This window comes from Chrysemys picta, chromosome 6, assembly GCF_011386835.1.
Source record: "Chrysemys picta bellii isolate R12L10 chromosome 6, ASM1138683v2, whole genome shotgun sequence".
NCBI lineage: Eukaryota > Metazoa > Chordata > Testudines > Emydidae > Chrysemys > Chrysemys picta.
The window spans coordinates 106909150-106935608 of record NC_088796.1 but is presented as its reverse complement, the minus strand read 5'-3'; the positions used below and the strand labels follow the sequence as shown (position 1 = coordinate 106935608).

The window sequence follows — 26459 nt, the reverse complement described above, 5'->3', positions numbered from 1 at the left end:
AAAAGGCCTCAATCTATCCCATACAAGAGAGAGGCTTGTGACATGAATCCTCGTTACAGGGTCGTCACGCTGACTAGACTGCCAAGAGGGCAGAGACCTTACCCCGAATTACAGGAAGGTCACACTGCTCAGGGTTCCAAGAGCTCAATATCCCACATAAGCTGCAGGACAGTGACTTGCACCATAATTACAGGGTAATCACTCTCACTGGCCAGTAGAAGGAGCGTAATGCCCAGAGCTAAAAGAGCACAACTTTAACCCACAGAGTACAGCTATGTGACCCAAGTCCTAATTACAGGGTGCTCACTCTGTCCAGAGTCCCATTCCTTCTCCTCCATCTTCAGTGACTTGTTTTTCTCTGATGTGCTCCCCATTTCTTCGATGCTTCCTCCTTCTTGTCTATTTGTTTTGGGAGTTCCTGGAGCAGAGAAAGTGTGTGTGAGAGAGTTAAGAGAGCCGTAAGACATAACTGAGCTGACTTCATATCCCCAACACAAACTGAGAATAAACCAGAGAACCAGCATTGTATTTCCTGGGTTTTCAGACAACCTGGAACTCACTCCAAGATAGTTCTCACCCCACTACCTTACCCATAGCTACCCCCTACCTCAGCACACCCCACCTTAGCTAAAGTCCCCCAACCCAAGCCCCACCTCAGCCAGATCCCCATCTCTATTCCACTCTCCAGCCTAAGCACTTCCTGCCTCTGCCATAGCCCAGTTTCTCTCTCACTTCCTGCCTCAGCATGATCTGGATCTCTATCTCATTCTCCATCTCGGCCACCTTCCCTCACCTGCTACCTCAGCCCTTCCCAACTGTCTTAGCTGGCTCTGCCATCCCAAGCCTCTGAGCTTCCCCCCTCAGCCTGAACCCCCATCTCTCTCACCCCCTCACCTCAGCACTTCCCACTTTAGTCTGAACCCTTGTCTCCCACCACCTGCCTCTGTGCTTCCTGCCTCAACCTGAGCCCGTAACTCTCCCCATGTCTTCATGCTTACCTCAGCAGCCTGAATCCTCTTCTCTCTCTTACCCCTACCTCATCACTTCCCACCTCCACCTGGGCCAGGTATTCCTTTCACACACCCCACCTCAGCCCCCTTATCTCAACCCCAACTCAGTGCTTCCAGCCTCTGCCTGAGCCTCCCATCTCTCACCCCCTATTGCAGTGCATCCTGCCTCGGCCTGAGCCGGTATCTCTCTCACCCCTCACCTCAATTGCCATCTTTCATCCCCTGCCTCAGAGCTTCCTCCTTCAACCCGAACACCCGTCTCTCAACCCTTGCCTCCAAACTTCCCGCCAGATCCCCCCCCATCTCTCACTCCCATCTCAGCACTTCCTGCCTCAGCCTGAGCCCCCCAGTCCCTCCCCCCCACCCCACCCCAATCTGAGCCCAGTGTCCCTCCAAGCCCTTCCACAGTCCCTTTCTCTGACACGCCACCTCAGCATTTCCCACCTCAACCTGAGCCACCTTTCCCTCACCCCCCACCTCAGCCTGAACTAGGTATCTCTCTCATCCCCCTCCTCAGCTGCTATCTCTCATCCCCTGCCTCAGAGCTTCCCATCCTCAGCTACTGCCACCTGCCATTGAGACCCACCCCCAGCTCGTTCATGTTCCTGCATCCTTCTAAGACCTGCCCTTGGCTCGTGCCTTTTCCATGTTCCCCCTCTAAGCCACTCCCCTGGCTCGTGCCTGCTCCATGCCTCCCTCTAAGCCCTGCCCCGGACTTATGCCTGTTCAGTGTATCCCTCTAATTAAGAGAGACAGGGCCATTGAAGAGAAACTAAATGAATTAAGGAGCACAAGACCATTGCAGAAAAGCTATCTGAATTCTTTGCAGCGATCATCACTGCAGAGGATGGGAGGGAGATTTCTACCTCTGAGCTACTTTTGTTGCCAAAAAAAAAAAAAATCTTAGGAACTGTCCCAGACTGAGATGTCAATAAAGAAGGTTTTGGAACAAACTGATAAATTAAGAAGTAATAAGTACCACAACCAGAAGGTATTCTGAAGGAAATCAAATATGAAATTATAAAACTAACTGTGTTATGTGATCTATTGATTAAATCAGCTTCTATACCAAATAACTGATGGTTAGCTAACATGACACCAATTTTTTAAAAAATGAATTGAATTAAATGGCCAGTTATTGCAAATTGGATAATCCACTTTGAAAGTGGATTAAGTTCATTTTAGAATGAGTTAATGCAGAATAAGTGGTGTGGATGCATCTGTATTTTGCAATGACTTGGTAGTAATCCAACCGCTATCCCATGCTACATTGCATCACACCAAGACTGACCTATTTATCTACCCATGTGTCCTCTAGTGTTCTGAGGTCATCTTGACTGGATGTGTCCTCCTTATTTTAAGCTGCCCAGGATCTTTCCCATTTACTATTGCAAATTTCTGGAGTTGCATATGTCAGCATTATATCACTGTTATAGCAGCCATGCCTTGTGCATCTGAATGGAGTCATGTAAAAGTCACAGACTTCTCACCATCTGGGGAGAGGAGATGTTGCAGGCATGCCTTAACATCAGCCACTGTGATCAGCAAATACACACATTTCTGAGCAAATGACTGAGAGGGGTCACTCCAAGTACACTGCTCAATGCCACAGCAAAGGCAAAGAGCTCCATCAGCCTTGTAGCAAATAAAACCTCTGACAGCATTCCAACTACCTGTCCCCATTTCAAAATGTTGGACAGGATTCTTCCTCAGAGGCCAACACCAAACCCTGTTTCACTGTGAACACCCATATACCATCTGGGCCTGTTTTGTTTTTTTCTATTATATTTTTTTTAATGTATCAGTTTGCTCCAGCATCTCTTCTTTTGACCTCTCACTCCCTGACAATACCTCATCTTCATTATAAGAAAAGAGTAGGTCTCGAGTAGGAATCTCCGCAGTATCAGCAATGTCCTCCTCTTCCTTAATTCCGCCATTTTACTTACACACACACACACACACACACACACACACACACACACACCCCTGGTACTATCCTCTTCTTCTGGAACAAACTACATTGTTCATTTTGCTGGTAAATGAATTTAATTTTAATTATTTAGGACCGATTAATACATTATAAAATACATGTTCTAAAATTAGTGTAGTCTTGGTAATATAGAAAACCTCACTGCAGCACTCTTACTGTTATTTTATTCTTTGGAGAACTGTGGCGAGACTGCAGGTCTTTAGGTATGAAATGAAAAGTGAACAGATTAGTGAACTGTGAATAAATCACTTTGTTCTGTGATGGAAGTTTATCTACATAATATTAGTAAGATAATCCTATTTAAAAGTACAGACTTTGTGTGGGAGCATATTTGAGAGCTTCATTTTTACCAAAGGCTGTCAAAAATACATCACATATTCAGGTTAGTGAATAAGTCAAAATCATTATTGCCAGTTGCCAGCAGTCTGGTGATTTTTCCACCCATGGTTAACAAAAATGTAACTTATTTCAATTATTATTACAGTTATACCTATCCCCTGCCCTAGATGCATTATACAATTTAAAACAAATGTTTTTCATATCAACTAAACCTCAAATAAAAAGACTCCTAAAAAGTTATTCCCTATCCCCAGATATAATTTGCTTACAAGTTATCCTAAGACTCTGAGTCCTGGGATTTTTCTGGTAGACAAAGAAATTAGTTGACCATAGTGTTGCTTCTGCTTATGCCAGGCATGGAGCCCATACTCCAGAGATATTGTCAGCTCTAGGCTATCTTTGGGTTTTATTTTATCATTTTTTTCCAAGCTCAGAAAACAGGATATTCAAAGGTTTAAGCTGATGACATTCACATCATATGAGCCAAACACACTATTGCTTTCATCCACTTACAACTCATGATTTTCTTACATGTAGTGTATTTGTATTGCTGTACATCACTTGATCATTAACCAACAAAATCAGATCTTCAGTACAGTCACGAGAGACTTTCTATTGTGCTTTATGCTCTACCAGCATCCAATTATTAAAATTTCCTATGTCTTTTCCTTTCCCCCGTAATTAATTGGGGAGGCTTGTTATTTTTTTTCCTGTTCCATTGAAAATGCATTAGCCATGAATAAGGCTTCCTAAAGTGAAAAAAAAATTAAAAAAAAGAAAAGACAAAAACCTATGTATCCTTAGTGCTAGACACATCATCAGTACACTTTCTGTTCAGCACACAGGAATTATTTGGATAAATTTCATTGTTTTAATTAAGATTTTTGCACATGTAGTATAGTATATAGAAAACAAATAAATCTTTGCACTTTTGGGGCCTGATTTTCAGAGTTGCTGTGCACCTCTGACTAGAGTTGCTCAGAAACATTTTAGGGAAATGTGTTTTCATTGTAACATGCTGTTTCACCAAAGCTGAAATGTTTTGCAGAAATATATCTGTTTCAACAAAGTTTTTGAAAAGGAAGGTTTCTTGGATCCAGGTGCTCTCTGGTAACTTCTGTCCACACAGAGAGAGAGAGAGATATCCAAATCAAAAGCCTGACCTTCTTGGTCTGAAAACTGATGTTTTGACATATTTCCATTTTTCATGTCAAAGTTTTTTTTCCATTCCACTGAGGGGAAAAAAACAAAATTTGAAATATCCAAAGGCATTGTAAATAGAATTGGTTTCTCATTGTAAGCCATATCTTCTTTTTCAGACCACAAATCATCCTCATAGCTTTTCTCATAAACTTTTCCCAATGTTTTTAATATCCTTTTTAAAATGTGGACACTAGAACTGGACATAGTAGTCCATTCATGGTCTCACCAATATCATATATAGAGACATCACTTCTCTACTCCTGCTTGATATTCTTCTGTAATATTCAAATATCATGTTAGCCCTTCTTACCACAGTATCACACTGGGTGCTCTTGTTGAATTGGTTATCTTTAATGACCCTGAAGTCCTCTTCAGACTGATAGCTTTCCAGAATACAGATCCCCTGTCCTGTTAGTGTGACCTACATTATTTATTCCTAGATGTTGACTCTACATTTGGCTATATTAAAACATACATTGGCTGATTGCTCCCAGATTATCAAATGAACCAGTTTGGTCTGTATCAATGACCTGCCCTTTTTGTTGATTACCACTTCACTAATCTTTGTGCTATCTTTGTTATCAGAAATGATTTTATATTTTCTTTCAGATCATTTATGAACATGTTGGATAGCATTGGTCCTAGAACTAATATTGCAGAACTCTATTAAAAGTACACTGACTAATTGATAATTCCCCATAATTTACCAGATCCACACACCCATGACTTTTGGAAAAATTTGAAATCTAGATTTGAACTTTGTAGCTGGCCCCTATCTCTACATTGTATTGAACCAAAACTCCAGATCAAAATACCTCACACTTTTGATATAGATCAGATCCAAAGTCTGAGACTCAAGATCTCCTTTAGTTTTGGGGAGAGAGAGAATGAACAGCACATAACAAATCTATTCGGGAAGGGGGAACACTGTAGCAAGACTCCTTTCCTGAGTTTGTTATTTTAACAGCAATGATTAACCGTTATGATCATATCAGAAGCACATGATATGGATTTTTCTTTTCTCCTCAGAGCTCAGTGATTTGTTTTAATGAAATACATAGTGTTGATTGCCATATGAGATATAAATTGTGCAACTAGATTTTTGAAATATATATCACAGAAATCTGAGACTAAGGACCAGCTGGAAAGACACTTTGAAAGGGAAGTGCGGGATCCTCCTGATATAGGAGACATGTTGGGTAGGAAAAAGGGTGTGTTGGGGCAGCAGGGTGTGGGGCTTCAGTGCACAGTTCCTCCCCTGATTGCTACCCAATGAAATAGTGTATGGGACTCCTGCAGCCAGTGTAATTTTTGAGATTATATATATATATATATATATATATATATATATATTGCTTTCAAATATATAACATCACATATTAATTTGAAAAGAAGAGTTTCTTAAACATTCTTTGTACGATGAAAGCACAATATTTCTTTTCTATTCAGCAGGTATAGTACCTGACATTTTTTCCACTTAAGTTGTGGTAAATGTAGGTTAAAGAAATCTGATGGCTTCTACCACTTAACTTTCACCTCTCCTGTCTCTGTCTATCTGGTTGGAAAAGGTTTGTGAACTTAGCTTTCATATGATGAAGCCCATATTGTTTTTTATTATTTATATTACAGTATAAATTCCCTCAGTATAGAAACGGCAGACGATTGCTGCAGGCTGTCCTCTGATGACCCCTCCACCAACCCCTGGTTAAGGAGTGTGATGTGGTAGGGCTGCAGTAGGTAGTAGCTCTTAGAGGTGCAGTATAGCCTCTCACTTGTAAGTAGGGCTAGCAGGAAATGTTTCTGACAAAACTATTTTTCAACAGAAAATAGTTTTTGAGTAATTATTTTTGCACCCCCCCCCCAAATCTGCCTTCCATAGAAAACTTTGATGTTTTGATTTTTCACACGCTCAGTTTATTATTTGTTCTTTGGCTGAAAACTGATTTCTTGACCAGATCTGAATATGTATGTATGTATGTATGTATACACGTATACACATACATTTTTACCAAAAACTGAAACATTTGAAAAGTTGTAGTAAGGTGCCTCATATCCCCATTCTCTTTATAGGTAAGTTCCTCTATGACAGTGGTTCCCAAACTTTTCAGCATCATGCCCCCCACCTCTCCTTTACCATCATCCAAACCCCCTGATCCTAATCCCCTGACACCCCCCCAGAACCCCACTTCCTATCCAACCCTGCCTGCTCCTTGTCTCCTGACTGCCCTGACCCCTATCCACATACTCCATCCTCTAACAGGCCCCTCCAGGACTCCCACGCCTATCCAACCCTTCCCTGCTCCCTGACTGCCCCGACCCATATCCACACTCCTGCCCCCTGACAGGCCCCCTGGGACTCCCACACCTATCCAACCTCCCCTGCTCCCTGACTCCTGACCGCCCCATCCAATCACTCCCTGTCCCCTGACTGCCCCCTGGGACCTTCTGCACCTTATCCAACCCCTCCTCCTCCCGCTCCCTTACCAGGCTGCTCAGAGCGGCAGGACTGGCTTATTGGAAAGCCTGGGAGGTGGGCGGGCGCAAGCCACGCTGCCCGCATGGCTGCAGGGGAGGGGGGACAGGGGCTAGCCTCCCTGGCCGGGAGCTCAAGGGCTGGGCAGCCTTGTGCCCCCTTGGAATTTCTTCGCACCCCCCAGTTTGGGAACCAGTGCTCTATGATCTCCTATGATGCATCATGGCCATTGACTCCCATGGTGCACTTCAGTTTCTCAGTAATAGGGGAGGCCATGGTGCATCATGGGAATTGTGATACAGCTAGGAAGACCAGTCCCAGAAAGCAGAATGGAGGCATGAGACACCTAAACTATAAATAGCATTTCTGCACTGAAGGTTTTCAATTTCTTGTTGAAATTTTCCATGTGAAAAATAATAAAAACTTCAACCAACTGTACCATATATTTAATGTATTATTTATTATATTATAATAATAATTAATACAAATAAAACAAAAACCAGTTGACAGCTGTTACTCAACATAGACATAATACCTTCTAGAAACCAGAAAAGCTATCTTAAGAGTTGAATAGAGATATGAAGGGGGTGATAGTCTTACAGATGTGCTCAAGGAGGGAGGTCAGTACATGTATAAGGGTAATACACGTGTAAGGATATGTCTTAATTGCAACTGTGAATGTGCTTCCCAGCATGGATAGACAAACAGATGCTAGTTCTGCTCAAGCTAGCAAGCTAGAAATAGCCGGGTAGTTGTGGCAGCTTGGGCTACCTGCCTGACTATGTACTAAGGTGGCTAGCCCAAGCCACTTCCCATGCTGCTATGCTACACTGCTATTTTTACTGTGCTCGCTTGAGCAGACCTAGCACATGTCTGTCTACCTGTGGTGGGACATGCACTTCCAACTGTTGTGGAAATGTACCATAAGAGGCACCATGGAAGCAGGTGGAGAGATGTTTGTGTGAGAAGGAAGTGTAAATACAATGCATCTCCAATAACCTTTCCTCCCATTAGAGCTAATTAAGTCCTCATATACTACTGGTCCACCATCAGTAAACAGACTATTAATCTTATTTGTCCAAATCCTGAAGCCTTTATTGAATTTCTCGTTTGAGGTAAAAACTTCCCTTAAGTCAATGTGGATAAGGTACTGTACTCTGAGGACTTCAATATATGGCCCATACATTACCAAAGTTTTGAACTGAAAGTGAAAATCTTTTCTTCCTATTTGGTCTTTTGTGTTTACATTTTACTTTGCTTTTTAATTAGGGACCTGTTTCATTAAAGAATATTGTACAGCACTGAAGCCAAAATAAATATGTTGTTTGGCATCTCAGTGAGACTGTGACTGACCTACATTATTCTGCGCCAGAAAATTGCCTAGAGGGATATAAATGGCACTCAAGCACAGGACATGAAGACATGCCGAAATTATAAAATGGCTACTGAGAACAATAAAAGGATGAAACTCTCTCTAAATAAATTCAGAATATGAGGAGCCAGGGGGTGATCCTACACTGGTCGATAATGTGAACGTTTTAGAAATTTGGAAAATGCCATACAAAACACACATCATCAGATGGTTCATATTGAATTACGCATGCTACACTTTAAGTCAGATACAGATTTGAGCTCAAAATATGCTGGGAAATGTAATTGCTTTTACATTTTTTTAAGGTGGCTGGAAGAAATGGGGGTCCTCACTCAGGAAAACATCCTTAGTCAGGAAGGACACAAGTTTGTGAGGTAATATTTTCTAAAGTGCCTAAGGGACCGTTGTTGGGTTTTATTAATTATTTCAGTGGGAGTTATGCACCTAAATATCTTCCACAAATTTAATCCTAAGTGATTTAGAAGCATAAATCCCATTTTTTAAGAGTGACATCACTGCTTAGGTGCCTAAATCTCATTGAAATTCAGTTGTAAACAATTTGCCCATTTCTAAATGCCATGAAATTCTAGTGCTAAAATCCTTCCTACAGTACAGTACACCTGTATATGACTGAAGTATAAGACTCCTGGGACTAGACTCTTAGCTAGTTTAAAACTGCATAACTTCGTTGAATTAATGGAGTTATACTGTTTTACCTCATCTGAGGATCAGAAATTAAACATCCTTGTTTCTTCTGGTATACTTAACAAGAAATCCATCTTTTTGCTTCTGGGAGGGATGATGTGCTTGAGTAGGGTGATCAATGTTTCCTATTGAACTCATGGTCTTGCTGTACTGACAAATCCTCTGTAGTTAGATCACAGTATTGCTGTTAATCCACCACATTGGCCCAATTTTTGCTTCTGCAGAATAATATATATATTATTGATGTTGAATATGTTTGTGTGTGTGTCTATATATCCAATGGCTGCTCTTTGAAAACTAAACATTTTTATGTGATCAGTACTGCCTCTTTGTAAATACAAATTTTTTAATCTTTTAATGTTGCACTAAAAACTGTACACTGGAACTTTTAAGTAAAATCTTTTTTTTCTTGTTTCTGTGAAGAATGAGTATATTTATAAACTGATTGTAGCATTCACATGTTTGACATCTTATAAACAAAATATTTCCTGACCGCATTGTAAACACAGACCAGAGAAATGAGATCCAGATCTGAGTCTTTCCAGGTTGGGAATATTTGCATCCATGACTTTGGTTCAGGCTTATCTCTGTTTTTAAAATAAAGGCTACTCTCTAGCCTCTCTATGCGATACATATTTATTAGACCATTACCTTCAGCATCTCTGAAAACCAGACCATCAGTGTCCTTTAGGGAAAACAAAATTGCGTGCTTTACAGATTGAAATGCCAATTAAAGCAGTCTCAAATAATAAGCAGCCTGGCTCAGAATCAGTTTTCCAGTTATGAAATGATATTAGTAGCTGCTGCTTAGTTTAATAAACTCACTTATGAAAATGATGTGATCTTGTAATAAGAAATGCAATAATGATTTTGATTTCAAGTACCTTTGTCATCAAAAAATGTGTGGCTCTATTTGATAGCATTTATTTTCAGTGACAAAAGAATATTTCACATTTTTCCTATTTTCTGTACTGTATGTAAACTCCTCCATGAGATAAACTCATGACTGGTGTCACAGCCTGCCCTTAGTTATTTTAATACCTACAGGAATTCTGATCTCCTAATCTACTCATCACATGACTAGAAAGAACTCAAACATCTGATTTTTACAGTGAATACATCTCACTTACTGCCAGTGATCACTACATCAGAGAAAATGATGTTAGTATTCATACAGAGGGCCAGGAGTGCAGGGTGGGGAAACAGCAGTTTGAATTCTAAAGCTGTCTTAAATACTTAAGAAAAGAAAGCCCTGAAATACTTACAGAAAAAAAGCAAAGCTCCCTTTGTTTTTTCTAAATCAAGCTAAAGTGCTACATATTCTTAAGGCTGTAAAGAAAAAAAGATAAGCATTTACTAGTTATTTTAGATTATAAAATTATATCATTACTATTTTATAGTACTCTAATTTAAGTTATATAGATTTTGTATAGTGTATGTAGAGAATAAACAAACATTTTCCTGGTTTGATTGTTGAAAAAGCCAAGTCTAATTAAAAACAATGAGGAGTCTTTGTGGCACCTTAGAGACTAACAAATTTATGTGGGCATATGCTTTCGTGGGCTAAAACCCACTTCATCAGATGCATGGAGTGGAAAATAAAGTAGGGATGGATAAATACACAGCACATGAAAAGATGGGAGTTGCCTTATCAAGTCGGGGGGTCAGTGCTAACGAGCCAATTCAGTTAAGGTGGATGTGGCCTGTTCTCAACAGTTGACAAGAAGGAGTGAATACCACCACGAAAGTGATTTTCCCTCCCTTGGTATTCACCCTTCTTGTCCACTGTCGAGAATAGGCAAGAGGAGTGTGACATTGATCTCTCCACACGTAGTAGCTATGACACAAGATTGCTTATGGCATTCATGGAGGTGTTGACCACAGTGGAATGCCGCTTTTGGGCTCAGGAAACAAGCACTGAGTAGTGGGATCACATTGTCATACACATCTGGGATGATGACCAGTGACTGCAGAACTTTTGGATGAGGAAAGCCACATTCCTGGGACTGTGTGATGAGCTCGCCCCAGCCCTGCGGCACAAGGACATGATAATGAGAGCTGCCCTGCTGCTGGAGAAGCCCATAGCGATTGCACTGTGGAAGCTGGCTACTCTAGACTGCTACCGATTGGTTGCTAACCAGTTCGGAGTGGGAAAGTTGACCGTTGGACTGCTGTTGAAGGAAGTGTGCAGGGCCATTAATTGCATCCTGCTGCAAAAGACTGTGACTCTGGACAACGTGCATGACATTGTGGATGGCTTTGCACAAATGGGCTTCCCTAACTGCGGAGGGGCGATAGAGGGCACGCTTATTCCAATTCTAGCACCAGACCACCTAGCCACCGAGTACAATAATCAGAAGGGGTATTTCTCTATGGTTCTCCAGGTATTTTTAGATCACCATGGGCGTTTCACAGACATTAACACAGGCTTGTCCAGAAAGGTGCATGACGCGCGCATCTATCAGAAGAGTGGCCTGTTCAGGAAGCTGCAAGCAGGGGCTTTCTTCCCGGACCAGAAGATTACCATAGGGGAAAATGCCCATTGTGATCCTGGGAGACCCGGTCTACCCCTTAATGCCGTGGCTTATGAAACCATACACAGGGCTCCTTGACAGCAGCAAGGAGAGTTTCAACAACAGGCTGAGCAAGTGCAGAATGACTGTTGAGTGTGCTTTTGGCCGTTTAAAGGCCCTCTGGCACTGCCTATATGGGAAGCTGAACCTGGTCGATGACAATATTCCTATGCTTATAGCCCTGTGCTGTACACTCCATAATATTTGTGAAGGGAAGGGTGAAAACTTCACTCAGAGCTGGACCGCAGAGGCTCAGTGCCTGGAGTTTGAACAGCCAGAGGCCAGGGGTATTAGAGGGGTGCAGTGCGGAGCCATAAGGATCAGGGATGCCTTGAGGCAGCAATTTGAAGCTGAAAGCCACTAATATTTGTTGCTATGCTCAGGAGTGCAGTGCTTGTAATGCTAGGAGGTGATTGTGATTGGTGCAGATGATGCACTATGAAGGTTTAAGAAAATTGCCTGTTGCTCTGCAGGGCTCTGTTTGCTTTCAATTAATAGAATAAAGATTGCTTTCAAACCAACACAATTCTTTTATTAAAAACAACAACAACAACAACAACAAAATACACATCAGCACTGAAGGGGATGAAGGAAGGGAAGGTCCCAGGAGGAGGTGGGGTCCAGCGACAGTTAAAGATTTGTGTATGTCCAGGGATCATATCCAACCTTCTCCTTTGTAGAACAGTCCAGAGGGTACTATACTTCAGCAGGGCTAAACTGCAGTGGGACGGGTGTTGAGTGCTGTGGGTACTGGGAGTCTGCAGTGCTGGACTGTGACGGGGAGGAGTGGAATGCCACGGGTACAGACTGCAGCCAGGAGGTTGATAAGAGTGTGTTGCCAGTGTCTGGGGGGGTGCATGGGAAAGAGTTTTGCGACAGCAGCTGCAGGGGAGGGTAGGCGCAGAGCTGCTTGGTTTACAGTGGTAGTATCGCCTGGAGCATGTCTGCTTGGTGCTCCATAACATTTAAGAGCCGCTCTGTGGCTTCATTCTGGTGTGTCGCATTCTCCTTTCGGTCCCTCTCCTTGATGTCCCACCACTCCTTCAATTCCTGTTTTTCAGCCACGGAGTGAATCATCACCTGACACAGAAAGTCCTCCTCAGTTCTTCATGGCCGTTTTCTAATTCTGCACAGCCATTCAGCCGGTGATAACAAAGAGGGAGGCTGGGCTCCCAAGGTCATTTCTGTGAAGCCAAAACATAACATTTTACAGAAGCAATATTGTTTGCAACACACAACACTGATTAAGTGATTTAAAATACAGCCACTATTCACATACCTGTCACTAACTGGCTGAGCAAGCACACATGAGCCACAGGACCCCAAAATGATGAGTAGCCACAGGGCAGGGGACATCAGTGTTCCCGGACCCTACTGTACACTGGGCACGTGATTCTTGGGGAGAGCCAGCACTATGGGGGGACCTGATAATCATTCCTGTCTCCACATTTTCCACAGGCCATGTTCATCATGGAAGATATCTCTCTGCTGAGGGTGATCAGGGAATTAAGGGAGGGTCTTCTCCAAGACTGCATCTTCTGCCCTGGCCCTTATGCAGCTCGCCTGTGTGCAGCAAGGGTATCTCCCCCCTCCCCGACCCCTCTCGTCCCCATGATGGCAGAGTGGCACGGGAAAGTTACCCTTAAAGGGGCAAGAAACAAAGCAGCTCTGCCAAAAAACCTGCGGCAGCAGATTGCCCAGTATCTCCATGAGAGTTTCTTAGAGATCTGAGGCAGATTCCTGTGAAGTGACGGAGTTAATCAACACCCTGTTCCTCCACGAAGACTAGGCATGTGGTGCTATGCACATCATACAGGCACAAGCCTGCTTTCTGCAACCTTTCTGCCCCCAACAACTTGCTTCAGAGATATACCAAATCAAATCCACTTACCAGGGACCTCCTCTCCTGTTTGCGCTTCATCAAGATCCGACAGCTGTGACTGGCTAGCCTCCTCCAGGGTAGAGAAAAGCTCCTGGCTGCATGCATCTCTGACCTTTGAGTCGTCCTCTGCCTCTGAACCCCCAACCCCCTCCACATCTTCGTCCAAGATTTCCTCCTCATGGCTCGGTCCATTCTTGACTGGCACGAGAGCCACCGAAGTATCCACAGTGGCCTTTGCAGTGGAGTTGAGGTCACCACCGAGTATCATGTCTAGCTCTTTGTAGAACCAGCAGCTCATGGGCACAGCACCGGAGTGGCAGTTTGCCTCCTGCACCTTGTGATAGGTGTTCTGCAGCTCCTTCACTTTGACCCTGCACTGCAGTGTGTCTCAGTCATGGCCCTTTCTGTCATGCATCGTGAAATCTGTCCATAGGTATCACAATTCCTACGGCTGGCACACAGCTGGGACTAGACAGCCTCCTCTCCCCAAATGCTGATGAGGTCCAGCAGCTCGGCATTGCTTTAAGTGGGGGATCGCCTGGTGCATGGAGTAGGCATGGCCACCTGGAAAGATGCACTGAGACCACTGCATTCATAACCAAGCAAACAGGAAAGGGACTTTCAAAATTCCAAAGGAATTTATGGGGTGGGGGATGACGGTAGAGAAGAGACAGGGCAGTAAAGTTCAAATCGATGACCAGAGAGGCAAGAACAGGCATTGTGGGACACCTCCCGGAGGCCAATCACAGTGCTGTAATCGATTAGGGTGTCTACACTGGCACCGTGGCGCTGTACCCCCGGTGCAGAAAGCTGTACGCCTCTCGTTGGGGTGGTTTTTTTACAGCACTGCAACTGCACAGTTTCTGTGCACAAGTGACTTGGCAGTGTGTGCACCTCAAAAGTTACAATGCAGAAAGCTGCTTTACTGCGCAGAAATGTGCCAAGGTAGACAAGGCCCAGGTCTTAATGTCCCTACCTGAGGAGTTAGACACGTTGAAAAGACAATCTTAAATTATTTGTAAATGATATAATAAATCCATTGAAATTATCTCATTTTTGCTTCTGCCTTACTTTAATACTATGCACTGAAATCAATGAATGTTTTGTTTGCATTAGAATTATGAGATAAGGCCCAAAAGGTCACCATTTTTCAATTGGATCCTTTTTAATCGTTAATATGTTGCATATGACTCAGAACAAAACTAAGAATTGTCCAAAGGAATTTGCTTCTGGGTTGAATTACAGACATTTTTTTTAATAGTCAAATAATGGATAACAGGGTCTATTAGATGGGGCTAGACAGGAGTCATAGAATATCAGGGTTGGAAGGGACCTCAGGAGGTCATCTAGTCCAACCCCTTGCTCAAAGCAGGACCAACCCTCAACTAAATCATCCCAGCCAGGGCTTTGTCAAGCCTGACCTTAAAAACCTCTAAGGAAGGAGATTCCACCACCTCCCTAGGTAACCTATCCCAGTGCTTCACCACCCTCCTAGTGAAAAACTTTTTCCTAATATCCAACCTAAATCTCCCCCACTGCAACTTGAGACCATTACTCCTTGTTCTGTCACCTGGTACCACTGAGAACAGTCTAGATCCGTCCTTTTTGGAACCCCCTTTCAGGTAGTTGAAAGCAGCTATCAAATCCCTCCTCATTCTTCTTTTCTGCAGACTAAACAATCCCAGTTCCCTCAGCCTCTCCTCATAAGTCACGTGCTCCAGCCCCCTAATCATTTTGGTTGCCCTCCGCTGGACTCTTTCCAATTTTTCCACATCCTCCTTGTAGTATGGGGCCCAAAACTAGACACAGTACTCCAGATGAGGCCTCACCAATGTCGAATAGAGGGGAATGATCATGTCCCTCAATCTGCTGGCAATGCCCCTACTTATACAGCCCAAAATGCTGTTCGCCTTCTTGGCAACAAGGACACACTGTTAACTCACATCCAGCATGTGGTCCACTGTAACCCCTAGGTCCTTCTCTGCAGAACTGCTGCCTAGGCATTCAGTCCTTAGTCTGTAGCAGTGCATGAGATTCTTCTGTCCTAAGTGCAGGACTCTGCACTTGTCCTTGTTGAACCTCATCAGATTTCTTTTGGCTCAATCCTCTAATTTGTCTTGGTCCCTCTGTATCCTATCCCTACCCTCCAGTGTATCTACCACTCCTCCCAGTTTAGTGTTATCTGCAAACTTACTGAGGGTGCAGTCCATGCCATCCTCCAGATCATTAATGAAGATATTGAACAAAACTGACCCCAGGACCGACCCTTGGGGCACTCCGCTTGATACTGGCTGGAACTAGACATGGAGCCATTGATCACTACCCGCTGAGCCCGACGATCTAGCCAGCTTTCTATCCACCTTATAGTCCATTCATCCAGCCCATACTTCTTTAACTTGCCGGCGAGAATACTGTGGGAGACCGTATCAAAAGCTTTGCTAAAGTCAAGGAATAACACGTCCACTGCTTTTTCCTCATCCACAGAGCCAGTTATCTCATCATAGAAGGCAATTAGGTTAGTCAGGCATGACTTGCCCTTGGTGAATCCATGCTGACTGTTCCTGATCACTTTCCTCTCCTCTAAGTGCTTCAGAATTGTTCCTTGAGGACCTGCTGCATGATTTTTCCAGGGACTGAGGTGAGGCTGACTGGCCTGTAGTTCCCCGGGTCCTCCTCCTTCGCTTTTTTAAAGATGGGCACCACATTAGTCTTTTTCCAGTCATCCGGGACCTCCCCTTATTGCCAGGAGTTTTCAAAGATACTGGCCAATGGCTCTGCAATCACATCCGCCAACTCCTTTAGCACCCTCGGATGCAGCGCATCCAGCCCCATGGACTTGTGCTCATCCAGCTTTTCTAAATAGTCCTGAACCACTTCTTTCTCCACAGAGGGCTGGTCACTTCCTCCCCATGCTGTGCTGCCCAGTGCAGAAGTCTGGGAGCAGACCTTGTTCGTGAAGACAGAGGCAAAAAAAGCATTGAGTACAATAGCTTTTGCCACATCCTCTGTCACTAGTTTGCCTCCCTCATTCAGTAAGGGGCCCACACTTTCCTTGACCTTCTTCTTGTTGCTAGCATACCTGAAGAAACCCTTCTTGTTACTCTTAATATCTCTTGCTAGCTGCAACTCCAAGTGTGATTTGGCCTTCTTGATTTCACTCTTGCATGCCTGAGCAATATTTTTATACTCCTCTCTGGTCATTTGTCCAATCTTCCACTTCTTGTAAGCTTCTTTTTTGTGTTTAAGATCAGTAAGGATTTCACTGTTAAGCCAAGTGGTCGCCTGCCATATTTACTATTCTTTCTACACATCGGGATGGTTTGTTCCTGCAACCTCAATAAGGATTCTTTAAAATACAGCCAGCTCTCCTGGACTCCTTTCCCCCTCATGTTATTCTCCCAGGAGATCCTGCCCATCAGTTCCCTGAGGGAGTCAAAGTCTGCTTTTCTGAAGTCCAGGGTCTGTATTTTGCTGCTCTCCTTTCTTCCTTGTGTCAGGATCTTGAACTCTACCATCTCATGGTCGCTGCCTCCCAGGTTCCCATCTACTTTTGCTTCCCCTACTAATTCTTCCCTGTTTGTGAGCAGCAGGTCAAGAAGAGCTCTGCCCCTAGTTGGTTCCTCCAGCACTTGCACCAGGTATCCCCTATACTTTCCAAAAACTTCCTGGCTTGTCTGTGCACCACTGAATTGCTCTCCCAGCAGATACCAGGGTGATTGAAGTCTCCCATGAGAACCAGGGCCTGTAATCTAGTAACTTTTGTTAGTTGCCAGAAGCCTCGTCCACCTCATCCCCCTGGTCTGGTGGTCTATAGTAGACTTCCACCATGACATCCCCCTTGCTCACACTTCTAAACTTAATCCAGAGACTCTCAGGTTTTTCTGCAGTTTCATACCAGTGCTCTGAGCAGTCATACTGCTCTCTTACATACAATGCAATCCCCCACCTTTTCTGTCCTTCCTGTCCTTCCTGAACAGTTTATATCCATCCATGACAGTACTCCAGTCCTGTGAGTTATTCCAATCACATCATAATTCCTTGACTGTGCCAGGACTTCCAGTTCTCCCTGCTTGTTTCCCAGGCTTCTTGCATTTATGTATAGGACTTAAGATAACTTGCTGATCGTCCTGCTTTCTCAGTATGAGGCAGGAGTCCTCCCCTCTTGTGCTCTCCTGCTCGTGCTTCTTCCAGGTATCCCACTTCCCCACTTACCTCAGGGCTTTGGTCTCCTTCCCCCAGTAAACTTAGTTTAAAGCCCTCCTCACTAGGTTAGCCAGCCTGCTTGTGAAGATGCTCTTCCCTCTCTTCGTTAGGTGGAGCCCGTCTCTGCCTAGCACTTCTCCTTCTTGGAACACCATCCCATGATCAAAGAATCCAAAGCCTTCTCTCAGACACCACCTGCATAGCCATTTATTGTCTCCGGGTAGAGACCGATTCGACGGTCTCTACCCGGGCCTTTTCCTTCCACAGGGAGGATGGACGAGAACACCACTTGCGCCTCAAACTCCTTTATCCTTCCTCCCAGAGCCACGTAGTCTGCAGTGATCCGCCCAAGGTCATTCTTGGCAGTATCATTGGTGCCCACATGGAGAAGCAGGAAGGGGTAGCGATCTGAGGGCTTGATGAGTCTCGGCAGTCTCTCCATCACGTCGTGAATCCTAGCTCCTGGCAAGTAGCACACTTCAGTTTTCCTGGTCAGGATGGCAAATAGATGACTCAGTCCCCCTGGGGAGGGAGCCTCCGACCACCACCACCCGCCTCCTTCTCCCCCATCCCTACAACAGTGCATCTCATGCCTTCCAATCGGTCTCCTTCTGCTCCCTTCCCTCAGATATATCATCTAGTCTACTCTCTGCATTAGTACCTATGGAGAGAACATGAAAATAGTTGCTCATCTGTATCTGCATTGCTGGTACATGGACACTCCTATTTCTTCTTCTTCTGGAGGTCACATGCTGCCAATTTTCTTTTGTGCAGCCTGCTCTGATTCTTCAGAATGTTGTGCCCGTAGAAGCATATCCTGACATCTTTCCAGGAAATCTTCATTTTCTCTTATGCAACGTGGGGTTGATACTTGTTTCTCCAGACCTTGAACTTTCTCTTCCAATATGGAGACCAGCTTGCACTTTGTACAGACAAAGTCGTTTCTGTCCTGTGGAAGAAAGACAAACGTGGCACATCCTGTGCAGGTCACAAGAGCTGATCGCTCACCATCCATATCACCTTCTTTCTAAGAGCTTCCTCAGCTGTTGCAGCAACTACTCAGAGGAGCCTGCAAGTTGAATGCCTCAGTGGGCTCTCCCCAGGTGAACTCCCAGTCAAACTCCCTCTGTTAGCCTCTCCGCTGTTCACTGCTCAGCTGGTTCACAGCTGACTGTCTTTTTATAACAGGCCCACTCAAGCCCCACCTGGAACAAAGCACTCCCAATTCACACTTTTCAAACAATCAAGCACACAGTCAAACTGACAAACTGTCCCTGCAACAGACACCCAGCTACTCACCAACACAGCCCCCCTAATGCTGGAGTCAGGAGATTTGGTTCCTATTCTTTGCTCTGGTATTGACCAGCTATGTGAACTCAAACAAGTCAGTTAATTCTCTGTCTCTCTCACTTTCCTCCTCTGTAAAATGTGTGATTCCCTCTCAAGAAGAAAAAAAAGGCAAGAAAGCAGTAAAACACCTGAGGATATAGATGCTCTTAGCAACATGCATAGAAGGTTGACAGATTTAGGGTATGTTTATGCTTGAGCTGGAGGTATAATTTCCAGTTTGGATAGATGTACATGCACTATCTCGGATCAAGCTAGTGTGCTAAAAATAGCAATTTAGCTGTGGTGGTGTGGGTGGCAAGACAGGCTAGCCCATCGTGCTGCTATGGCTTCACTATTTTTAATGTGCTAGCTCAGTCAAAGTTAGTGCATGTAAATCTGCCTGATCTGGAAATTACATGTACAACTTGGGTGTAGACATACCCTGTGGCTCTTTCAGACTAAATATAGAAACAAGTTCTAGTGTTGGGACTAGTAAAGGACAGCTCCCATATGTTTTACCTCTCTAAACTGCTTGCTGAGATCCTACGTGATGTTTTGGTTGTACCGTTTCTAGCTGTGTTTCTTTAGAAGGTCAGATGTGGCTACTATGTGCCCATGTAAAACATTATGCCCAGAGCCTTGCAGAGGTCCTTCTGCTAATCCAATCCATGGTGTTGTTTTAGCAAACAGTTAAGGTTAATGAAACAATTGTTGCTGTTTTATCATTTGTGGACTAAAAATCTAGACCAGATGCTCAACTGTTGCACATGAGCTGAGGACCCACCCCAGAGTCCTTAAATGCTGCTTGCCTCACTTGCAGCAGATCTGCATTGGCTTCACTGTATTTAGGGAATTCTATAGTCTTAGAAGTTAAGGAGACCTTTCTCCTGTGTGAATAGCAGGCAAAAGACAACTGATATTGCTGTCACTTTTGTACTTAAGTAATGCTTTTTTTTTCTCTAAGTACTGTATTTTGCCATGACAGCCATTAATTGGAAGGATATGCAAGATTAGGGGTTTTAAAAGAAACTGACTAGGTAAAAATTTGAAAGCTTGGATAAATGATTTATTTACTGCTTGTTTTACCAGTCTGTCCTTCTCAATGAGAGCTTTCATTTGTTGTTTCTTTGACCCCTTGAAAAAGTGGCAAGATTACACAGACATTTTGGTAAAATGTGTGTTATTTATTTTTCCTTTTAAAGAAACAAGTTAAACATTTAACTTTATTACACTTGCCAAGTCAATAATTCCTATACAGGATAAGACTTGATCGCAGAACAAACAAGGACTCACATAGAAGTCGGTAAGAGACACAAATCTAGTTTTCTGTTCTCTTTCTTTCTAATCCACAATGGATGAAATTCACCCCTCTTCAAAGCACCAGCAGAAGGTCAATGAAACCTTAAGTCCTCACTCTATTAAATATCCTTTTAATAGTACAGTTTGTTCACAGTATATTTTAATCAATGGGTAAGAGTATCTTGGTCATTGACCATATTTTCTTTAATCCGGTGTATAGTTCTTTTGAGACAGGCAAATGAGGAAATCTCATTTACTTATTCTCTTATAGATGCTGATATCTTTAGGACAGTAAGACAAGATCTATTTTCCTTGTGTCTTTAAGGTGACTCAAATTTATTACTATTGTTAATATTTTGGAAAATAAAGGATAATTTTTAATTTTGGTTGGGGACCAACTATTTTGTGTTGCATGTGAACATTTTCTCCTCTCTATTTGCCTTCACTACTTCACCAGTACATATTTCCTAGGTTGTTGCATGAAGGCTTCTTATACATTTGAATTTCAGCATGCATATTTTCCTGTGGAGGATGGCTGATCTCAGCACCATCCTGAAAGAAACCAATATGATACATTTTCAAAATCAACTGGCAATCTGATGGCAGTCAGCAAAGTAGTTTACTTAAGCAAATATATATAACAAGGATAAATAAATTTTAAAATGAAATAAGAAATTCATCCAAGTTCACTGACTTCTTTCAAAAAGTGATGAAAAGTTCCAAGGAACTTCAAAATTAAAGGGAATAAAAAACACTTAAATCTGAAAATTTTGTTAACTACTATTAATTAAATAATTAAATGAATTAAATAAAAGTAGCTACTCGTGGCTTATTCTGCTCCTATCAAAGTCAATAATAAAACCCACAATAAGATGAATGGTAGGATGGCTGAATGGCTTTAACTGTTACTGTATTTGACTTTTTGGTGACATTTTTAAGGTGGCCATACTGTATATGAAGACTACATTTATTTCAGCAAAATGGAACAAAACCTGAACACTACATTAATCAGAAAACATCAGTCATGTATAAGATTTAAGTGAGCTCCTATTCCAGTCATATTCTCCAAAAGTTATCATAAAGGCTTCAAGTGAACAGTGATCATTATATGGAATCTTAGAGGGTGATTGTGACATGCCAATAAGTCTCCGTCTCTCAGGATATGACAACTATTGCTTTTCATGGTATTTGGAGGCCAATCTGTGACTTTTGAGAAGAGACCAATATTCATGGCCTTTGGAGGACCGTATTTGTAGAGAAGTCAAAATGCATTGTCACAATTTGCTAAAAAGTGAGATCACCCTAGTATTTGACTGCATCTTATCAGACTTTCTAGAATCCACAGTAGGCACAGCTAAGTGTGTTCTGCCTGATCTTTTTCATGTACTTAAACCCTCAGCTGGTTTAAGATTTCCTGAGAAAATGATGATTGTTTCTGTTCAAAAATGTTTCATTGTGTTGCCATCATTAACTATCTGCAAAATGGAAGATGAGTTAAAACTTTATTTAAAAATATATATTTTGTTTTTAAAGATGACCAAAGCAGTATAGTAAAAATACATAGCCAGTAACTGGACAATTCAGAAAGTGGAAGAATTGAAAATATATGCTTACATTGTTTGATTTAATACCTTTAGTTTTAAATATGATGCTAGGATATTATTACCAGTTTTATAAGGGAAACAGACTATTATTTGTTTGTAGATTTGTTAGACTATTACTAACGTATGAGTTGAAGATATGGATACACTCCAGATGTCATTTGGGAGGTAATTTCCATGGGTGTGCTTCAACGTTTTAAACATAGTATCTAACCTCGATGTGATGAAAGACTGGTGAAATTTTCAGAGTTGCTGAGCACAACAATTCCCACTGATTTCAATTAGAGTTTGAAACACTGTACCTTTATAAGAATGAATAGCTAAATAGCAACGCCTCAAAACAAATTGGGAAAGCTGATTTTAGTAGTGCAGGATCAAACCCAAAAGGCACTAATACACACACACCCCTATATAAAAAATTCTAGCCTTTTGATATATGCCTTGTTGCGGTGTGGGTGGAGTGGAAAGAAGTTTGCCCTACGACACTGTAGGTTAGAGTAAGGCACGTTGTAAGGCACACACCTTCTACAGTTCCAAATAGGAGTTGCCTGTACTCCCTATTATACCACCCCATATGTGCAAGGTCCCTTGTGTCCATGTGAATTGCCACTTTAGGACCAATGAGCATGTGGTGAGTTAGCCAAGCCCTTCCTCTCTGCACTCCAGAAAGTTTGAGAAGTGCATACTGCCCTGCTGTCTTTGCCGCTTCCTGGAGAAGTGCCATTCACCTTCTCTCCCCTGCCATACATGCACATAACAAAGAGCCAGATTTACTAGAAGTGTGTCTAGTTGATCTATGGCAGCTTTTGCTTCCTTTATCATGTGCTGCAAATGAAGTCACATTCCATCAACAGTCACTTACAATTGAAATTCGTGACTCCATGCACATTGTCTGAAGCTCTCTGTCAGTTCATGAGAAAAGTTACCTTTTTATGCTGTGGACGCTCTAGCCAATGTTTGTGCTTATGTAAGTTAAGTATTTGTGTAAAACACTGCTCTCTCACAATGTGCAAATACCATCCAGAGGCAATGGTGACATCTGTTGTTTTGGAACCATTTCAAACTTCTAGACAAGTGCCACTTAATTTACACCTCTCTGCTACATTCTTCTAGGTCTCATTCAGCCCTCTGTAAACAACCATTTGTCACCTATATTGCATCATTCTGAAGATCCAGATCTATCTCAAGGCACTAACAGAGCACTTGGTGAAAGTAATAAACTCGTTTAAGTGACCAAAGTCTTTATCTGCAGAGAAGGTGAACTCTTTAACCAAAATTCCTGCACTTAACCTTGCAGACGTTGTCCTGGGAACAATGTTGTCTCTTGATCATACTCAACATCATGACACACAATTTGAATGGTTTGAAAATAATATTTCTTCAGAAACAAGAGAAACTTCAGGTAATTATTTACTGACAAGACATCATCAATATTATACAAATTTAAAAACAAGAGACTCAAACTCCCAATGCTTTCAATGGAAGCAGTATCAGACACATTGTATAAAGATTGACCGAAAACTGCTGTTTTGTATTGTTATTTCTGCACCCTTTCCAGTTGAATTCTGTTAGATCAGTACTGTAAATAAAACAAAATCAGATGATTAATTAGCTATTGTTTAAAAACTGAAGTCCATTTAATTTAGTACCTCTTCTACTGGAGTATACAAAAGTAAGACATTTTTATCTTTTTCTTAGTTTTTTATTATTTGAGGGGGCATTCTTATCTCACTGAAGTTAACAGGAGTTTTGTCATCCCCTTCAGTATGGGCAGAATTAGGCCCTTTATGAGGTAAGAGTTTAAAATCAGTTTGATGGGGAAAAGCCAACAATCAATGCTGCTGTATGTCTGGAAGGAGAGTTCATTGAATACAGAAGTGACTGACCAGAGCTAGTTAAATTTACACTGGGCCAGATTCAATCCTCTTATTCATGTTGAATAGTATTATATCTAAATAGTCCCACTGAAGCCTTACGGAGCAAGGAGCTACTCAGCCCAAGTGAGTATACCAACCCAAGGAGAGGGGGAAACATGGTGCGGTGTGAACCTCTCCAAGCAATATAAAAACCTTAAAAAAAAAAGATCCACACTAGAAATTGAGAAAAAGCATTGTGGACAGAAGAGCCTTTTTGTTCTTAAACTTGGGACTGGTATTTCTGATTCTGAGAGGTAGAGTTCTTTATTTAGCTTTTCCCCCCTGGAATAAAAAGGGAAAAAACAATGATGATGTACAATAACATAATAAAGAATAAAGTTGGAAATTATTGAAATTTCTGGAAAAGCAGCTATTTTTATATATTACTTTTTTCAGCAGAATAAATGAACCTGTTTAAATCAGAACAACTCAAAAGATTAACCTAGATTTTAATAACCCAGATCTTCATAAGGTCTAAAGCACCATAGCTCCAATGGGAACTCCATCTCTTATTGAAGTCAATGGATCTTTGCCAGTTTACAGTATCTGAGACTGGTCCCCTCACTTTAAAATTAAAGCAAATTAGATTTTTATGGCTCACGATAGTGGAAAGGGTGCAGTTGCACCCACCAATTTAGTAGGAAGTAGGTTTGCCAAAAGCATGGGGTTCAGATGTGTGCACTATGGAGAAATGAGACTTTTATAACCGAGTTGTGAGTACACAGCTTTGTGATTTGGGTATTTAACATCGATAAGGTTTGAAACATGTATCAACACCATTGTGTGTGCTGAACTGAATAACTGGTTTCTGACCGTGACTTCTCCATGTGTTATATTTTCAAAGCAAGGAACAGAGTTTTATTAATGTCAGTGTTTTTATTTCTATGCCAAGTTATAACTACTTGGAGTGCTTCTGCATTCACAGGGTCTGCTAATGAGACTCCAGTGTTTACACGAGTTGTCCATGTTTCAAGAGCAATCTCTGCAGCAGTCTTTCTAGTCCTAAAGGCTGTTGTTTTAACTATGTATTGCTTAGTATGTGCTAGAAAGAGAGAAATGAAGTAAACTATATATTTTGTATGCACTTTTACCTATGCTTGCACATTTTACAGTAAAAGGAGATGCACGCAGTTCTGTATTTCTTTTCTTGTTTACTGCCTTGGTTTGAAAAACCAATGTACCAAATAAAGTGAACAAGAAATGCCAAAGAAGTTAAAAATGTACAGCAGTGTCAAGTAAATTGGGATACATATCTATAATTAAGACCCAGCCCACTAGAATTAATGAAGACTAAAAAAGATAGTCTGCCTGCAGGGGCAAATTTGTTTCACCAACTACTCAGCACAAGTAGAGCTAATAAAGATCTATTTCCTGATGATGACCTTTAATGAGCCCTTAGGCTACAGCTTCACAGCAACAAGACAGACATGGGAATATATCCTTACAATCATATGCCTTTCCATGTATTCTGGGATGGATGTTCTCATATTCTAAATGTATAGCTATGTGAATTACATCTCCATTCAGACTGTATAGATTATAAACTTACTTCCAAGAATTGAAACTTTTGCAAAGGCTTCTGGGAGGCAGGGATTTCCAAAGGAATTAGGAGTCAAGTAGCCACTGAAAGTCAAAGGGAATTGGACACCCAACTCCCTTAGGCCCCTTTGAAAATCCTAGCGCCAATTCCCAAATTCTAGACATAAAGCTTTTGTCATTGAGCAGTGACATTATATGATGGAATTTCACACTCTGTAGCTGCATCCTGATTCTTCAAGAAATGACTGTTTACGAATGGTGCTGGCATGTGCTGTATGTTAGCACAGGTACATGTTGCTGACAAAAAGAACAGCAAGGTTTAGGTTGGTAGTGGGGGATGATCCTGGAGCTGAGAGAAAGAGGTTGGGAGGGAAGAGCTTCTGAAAAGACACAAACAAGTTAACAAGAGGCTCCAACAGAGTCACTGTCTCCTGATGTGGTCTTTCAAGGGGTCTCTGCTTCTCCTGACTGGCCCTACTTTGTTTGTTCTCAGGTCAGTTCCTGGACCTTCACTGCCAATTAAATCTATCAGCTGTTCAATTTTAGGGCTTGTGGTCTTCTTGGCTGCAGAGTTTTGTAACCATGCTGGTCCCAGGATATTAGACAAGGTGTATGAAGTAATCTGATAGAGATGGAGCCTGACTGGTGCAGGGCTGTCACCCCTTTGCTATCCCAGGTCTTTCTAACACCTCTTCCATCTCTGTATTCTCTCCTGTAGAGCAGGTCTTGTTTTCTTTATCGGTTGCAGCTGTGGGTGCCTGGTTCTATGATTGGTAGCTCTGGCATCTGTTTGAGGTGTTAGCAAGCTGCTTGCTTGTAAACAGGAGAGGCTCTTCTGCCTCCTCTGTCTATGCTCAGTATTGGGGTTTTAGACCCCTTTACAGCCTCTTAATGATCTAATTTATATTGGTTTTATACACCATGGGCCAAATCCTCAACTGATGTAAATTGGTATAGGTCCACTGATTTCAGTGGACATGGGCTGAGGATCTGGTCCTGTAACTCTTATTTCAGCTGTCACTCTT

At 42.3% G+C, this 26459-nt stretch overlaps 1 protein-coding gene across 4 annotated transcripts in view; it reads left to right on the top strand.

Annotated features, from left to right (window-relative positions):
• The window catches only part of TYRP1 (tyrosinase related protein 1), an 85015-nt gene that overhangs the window by 33651 nt on the left and 24905 nt on the right, over nt 1-26459 (top strand). The window contains exon 1 of one of the 4 annotated variants that reach the window (XM_042850477.2): nt 20319-20382. The exons of the other annotated variants lie outside the window; for them this stretch is intronic. The gene's annotated coding sequence lies outside the window, so the exon portion shown is untranslated. Of the gene's footprint in view, nt 1-20318; nt 20383-26459 lie in introns of those variants that run through there. 4 annotated transcript variants of the gene reach the window in all.